Below are 5,936 nucleotides of genomic sequence, written 5' to 3'. Positions count from 1 at the left end.
TATTTTATTTCTATTTTTAATTTATTTTTAAATATTATTGTATTTTATATATATGTCATGTAGCCATGTAAATATAAATATCTATCTCAACGTTGTGTTTAAATGTCATATATGTAGAGATTATTGATATAACTATTTATATATATTATAGAACTATAATTCATTCTATTATATATATATATATATTTAAAAAAACAGTGAACTATTTTTTTATTAAAATTATAGACAATGTTTACAACTTTAAAACTAAGCAAACGTGTATTGCACGTTGCTTCTACCTAGTATATATATATATATACATGACTACATAACACATATATAAATTATAATAATATTTTAAAAGAAATTAATAACAAAAATAACATAAGAATAGAAAAAGTCATAGTGTAGAATAATATACTTGCATCAACCATTTTTAGTTTCCAATGTATCTCACACTGTCATTTGATAAATTTGATGAAGAAAAAGAGCTCCAATCACTTGATAAAAACCAAACTATTACACAAATTTATAAGATTAAAAAAAATGATACGTATGTGTTGACGCAGTTCTTCGCCAATAGATAATTAATAGAATAAAGAGTGGGATTAGTGCTAAGTAATGAACCGTAATAGATGAATGATCTTAAAATAAAATGGTGACACGAATACTTTTTTAGGTGGTTCGAAGGTTAAAGTCCTTCTAGTCCACCAGCCAATATTATTGCTATCTCTTTGATATGCTTTACAGGGTATTTCCTTACACAATAGAATCCAACCCCTTGCAACTCCCAGGGTCTCCATATTTATAGGGAGAGGGCACCTGGGGGTTGGCAAGGGAGGTCATCCCGTGACCTTCTTACCCATCATGTCACTTCTGTGACATTCATGATTAATTCCTAAAACCTGACAATGAAGTGTGGTCTAATCAATAGGTAAGGGGCGTAATGGGCCGCACGACCCAACCCAGTCGTGGGTGCCTGTATACGCACGTTTATGCTGCGTGTCCGAGAATTTAGGGATATATCAGACACGTGATGTCTGATATATGCACATTTACATTGCGTAGTTGACTTTATAAGGGGTCAGAGGTGCCAACTCAAGCTCGTGCCTCGAGCTTGTTGTATTCTTATCCCGTGGTGTCCATACTTCTGACCCAACTCCTTAGTTATCTCATTAAGCCTTTGGTTACCTCGAGCTAAAGAGGTAGGACTTGGTGACAGCAGCTCTGGGTACATGACATCCATGTGGCTGATATAATTATGCATTTATCAGCTCACTAATAGCCCGTGGATATTTAAGGCGTACATTTGCCCCCCAAGCCCCTACTCGTGGCATATGACATCATCTGGGGCCACAGTGGGGGTTTTTAGGCTTCTTTGTGGACTCTTCACATTCTGCCCATTACGCTGGTATCGAATACGTGGAGCATCGTGGTTGGTGACGGTACGACTTCCGAGAACCGCACTAAATGGCCTAGCCTATACTCGGCCGTCGTTTCGCCTTTCGAGTAGTGATCCTCGTATCCTACATCAAGGCGATCCAACGACCCTCCTCTTTTGGCCTTTTACGTATATAAAAGGGGTGGCCACCTTTCGCATGGGCTACCCGTTCATTTGAAAATTTTCTCATTTATTCATCTTCTTCTTTCTTCTCAGTCTTAAAAACCCCCTCTTTCTTCCGGTTACTGTTCCCAGCGTTCCAGAAATTCAGGCACGAGAGCTCCTTTAAGACTTTGGCACCAGCAATCCCAGCAGGACTCCAATCCACACGACCCTTTCAATCTCACCACAGCAAAATACCCCTGTAAGTCCTCCGCTCGTGCATGCTTTAAATTTCTTCTTCACTGTTGCTTAGGTAAACTGTTTCTGTAATAGCATGTAGTATTTTGCTGGTCTTTTGTTGGTATGATATGCGTAGGGTTTTGTCCTAGGGCATCGACCGTAGAAAAAACCATTTAGAGACATGACTCATAGGGTACGCTTTATGGGGAGATTTTATGGGTAAAATTTTTGTATGCCGTTTGATATAACCAGTTTTTAGGGTGTAAAACCGGGCAGCTTAGGGGACACGCTTCACAGGCAGTTTTGCACTGTTTGCCTACTGAAACTTTCCTTCCAAGGCAAACTTTTATTCTGACCCTCTTGGCACACAGATTCCGAGTAATCGGGGACCCGTTGGGAGCACAGACGCGTGTTCGTAGAACCGCGTGGTCTTACTCTCCATGGGCTGAGATTACCTCAGCCCGTGTAAAGGAAACACTTTGTGTTAGATTCTTTCTTATGCTTAGGTCGTCCTTTCTAAATTTTCTTCTTTTGTTCGTTAGGTGACCAGATGGGACCAAAGAAAACTGCATCCAAGAAGAGTGCTGAAAGTTCGTCTTCCCAGCAAGCCAACAAGGGGAAGGAGGTGGTCATAGACTCCCTAATCCCCGTCTTCGGTCCAGCCGTGGAGCAGGAGCTTGAGGTGGGGCCCGATGCTTTCTTTGAGGCCGAGAGGATCGCCTCGAAGGTCACCACCCAGGGGAAAGTGAATAAAATATTCCTTTCCCACAACATTGAAATAGGGAGGGGCGCCCTAGATGCCCGACCTCCCCTCGAAGGTGAGCGGAGCTGCGCCCCGCTCGATGAGGAGTACGCCGCTTAGAGCGACGAGCACCTCAAGGCTGGGGCCTTCCTCCCGCTGGAACAGTACTTCGCAGACTTTCTTAATTACGTGAAGTTGGCTCCTTTCCAGCTCCCCCCTAACTCATATCATTTATTAGCGGGGCTGAAATACTTCACGCCGGCAGACATCCTCTACTTTTTCTGCCTCAAGGCCAGCCCGGAGCAGCGGGGGCGAGGCGACGGGTTCTACTATTTGACCCGCTTTCCAAATTCGACTGCGGTCATCGAGCGGCCCAGCCACCCCAACGATTTTAAAGACCATTTCTTTATGTCCAAGGGGTTTCCCAACTGCGAACACCACTATTTCAACCGCCCTCGTAAGTATCTTCTACTCTTAGCTTATAAGTTGATTACCGATTAGCTTCTTTTATTAGTTCCTGACTTAGAAACAATCATGCATCCATTTTCGCTAGGACGGCTAAGTCCGTGACCCTCGGGGGTCAATACAAGACCTTGGCGGGGCTGCCCCCAAGCGAAAAGGATTATCGCCAGCTCGTGTCTGACGAGACGATGCTGGCGTGCAAGCTAATCTCTCCAGGCCAGACTTTGGCCCTGAGGAGCCCGCGGGGCCTCCCTCCTGCTCATGAGATGGCACCCATCCCCGAGGAGGAGGCCGCGGGCGAGGAGGACGAGGTGCCCCTCGTGCGGCGGAAGCGGGCTTTGGAGGTCGCCCAGGAAGTGAACGTGGAGAGGGCCCAGTCTGGGGCATCAGCCGGCCCCTCTGGCCAAGGTAATCCTTATCTGTTTAGGGATTAAGATAGGGCCACCGCATATCTTCGGATAGCTAGGTTCAATCCCAGCCAGCCCGATCATCGCCATCGAAATGACCCAGACCGCGACATAACCCTACTCCAATGCGTCGACCAGCTCGTGCTGGGTTATGACAGTAGCCATCCTAGGGGTATTGTAGTCGTAGATAATACCCTAGCTTTTAGGTCGGTCTTTTTTGAGGAGTATGGGACCAACCTTCGGTCGTGGCCCTCCCTCCGGGAGGGCGTAGTAGCTCTGGGTCTTAGGCAGTACGTATAAGAGTCTAGTCCCGAGCCAGATTCGGACCTAGAGCCTCTTCCAGCCCGCGAAGTTGTTATCTTAGACTCCCCTGCTAAAGCTCCAGGGCCGGTGGTCGTGACCATAGATTCCTCCTCTAGCTCGGAGGGTAGGATCCCTTTCAATACATACTTGAGCTCTGTTTTCCCTTTTATTTTTGTTTTGCATAAATATTTTTACATGTATATTAATGCTTTATCTTTGCTTCGATAGAGGAGATGTCTCAGCCCGGGAGCAATGATTTGCGAGCTATGTTCCCTGGAGGGAACCCTTCTTCCAGGGCTTCTGGGCCCATGGTGAAAAAGCTCCGGATGGCGAAGAAGGCCATCGGGACTACCTCCAAGTCCCCTGCAAAGGGGAAAAACCAAGCCTCGGCTGCTCAGGAGAAAGTGCCTCCGCCCCCTCCTGTAATGGAGAAGATGCCCTCGCCCCCTTCGTGAGCTCCTGCCTCTGTTCGGGAAACGGAGGTGCCCCCCGGGACCTTGTCGACCACAACCCCCTAGGTGCACGTTCCGGTCAACTCACGGGCCTTAGAGAAAATCCCCAACATCTTTAGGGGGACGGTCTACGAGACCACGACCTATATGGTGGACCATTGTTACAATGCTTCCGCGAGGGACCTGCGGGAGATTGAGACAAGGAGCCCGGAGAACGTGATGGAGTCTTCATTGGGGATGACTCTCACGGTAAGTTGGCCTTGCCATTGGTACTCCTTGTTTGTATGCATCATGTGTTTTTTTTTTCTTTCTAAGGCAGTTGCCTTATTATCTTTTGGTCTTGCAGGGTGCTTTGGCCCTCCACCGGAGCATATCTCAGTCTAAGGCCAGGATCGAAGAGATCAGGGGCGAGCACCAGGCTGCTCAGCTCACCCTCGCGACAACTCAACAAAAGGAAAGGGATGCCAAGGCAGCCCTGGCAACTGCGCGAACCGAGCTAGAGGCCTTCCGGACCAAGCTGCAGGAGGCCGAGGCCACCAAGGCCGCCCTAGCCGCTGCGAAGACTGAGCTCGAGGAGGCCAGGGCTACCCGGGCCGCACTGGACGCTGCAAAAGTTGAGGCTGAGGAGGCCAAGGTCTCCCTGGCGGCGGAGAGGGCAGCTTCCAGCTTCTCCATGGAGGCTATGCTGTACCACTGCTGGGTCTTCAACCCAGATGGTGACTTCTCCTTTCTGGGGTCGGACGCGTCGGAGTCCTTCCTGGAGAAGTTCAAAGCTCGCCTTCAGCAAGAGGCGCCCTCCGAGACCGGGGAGACTTCCACAGCCACCGAGCACGAGGGTGAGGTGGTGACCTCATCGGAGCAGCCTGGCGGGGCATATGACTTCTCTCTTCTTTTTACCATTTACACAATTTTTTTTGGTAACTTTACATTATGAGGTTTTTTAACTTCGAGACAATTGGTTTTATCAACTTTATTTTTAATTGATTTACATCTTTTTGCCTCTATCTCATTTCTCTTTTATGCATTCTGGTAATAATCTTAGTTTCTGTTGGTGTTGTGATTGACATCTTTACGCTTTTCTAAAAAAAAGACATCTGTTAACCAACTTGAAGCAACTTCTAAGAGTTAAGTACTGGTTGCATCCAGGACATTAATTTGAAAACTTAGTTCGTGTTAACCCTTTATTAATATCTTGTGCTTTTTAAGAAAAACATCGATCAATCAATTTGAATTAACTTCTAAGTTTTAGGACCTGGTTATATCCAGGACGTTAATTTGAAAACTTAGTTCGCGTTAATCCTTTATTAATATCTCGTGCTTTTTAAGAAAAACATCGATCAATCAATTTGAATCAACTTCTAAGTTTTAGGACCTGGTTATATCCAAGACGTTAATTTGAAAACTTAGTTCGCGTTAATCCTTTATTAATATCTCGTGCTTTTTAAGAAAAACATTGAACAATCAATTTGAATAAACTTCTAAGTTTTAGGACCTGGTTATATCCAGAACGTTAATTTGAAAACTTTGTTCGCATTAATCCTTTATTAATATCTCGTGCTTTTTAAGAAAAAACATCGATCAATCAATTTGAATCAACTTCTAAGTTTTAGGACCTGGTTATATCCAGGACGTTAATTTGAAAACTTAGTTCGCGTTAATCCTTTATTAATATCTCGTGCTTTTTAAGAAAAACATCGATCAATCAATTTAAATCAACTTCTAAGTTTTAGGACCTGGTTATATCCAGGACGTTAATTTGAAAACTTAGTTCACGTTAATCCTTTATTAATATCTCGTGCTTTTTAAGA

Source organism: Humulus lupulus, chromosome 8 (genome assembly GCF_963169125.1).
Source record: "Humulus lupulus chromosome 8, drHumLupu1.1, whole genome shotgun sequence".
Taxonomy (NCBI): domain Eukaryota; kingdom Viridiplantae; phylum Streptophyta; class Magnoliopsida; order Rosales; family Cannabaceae; genus Humulus; species Humulus lupulus.
This window is presented reverse-complemented; position numbering follows the sequence as displayed.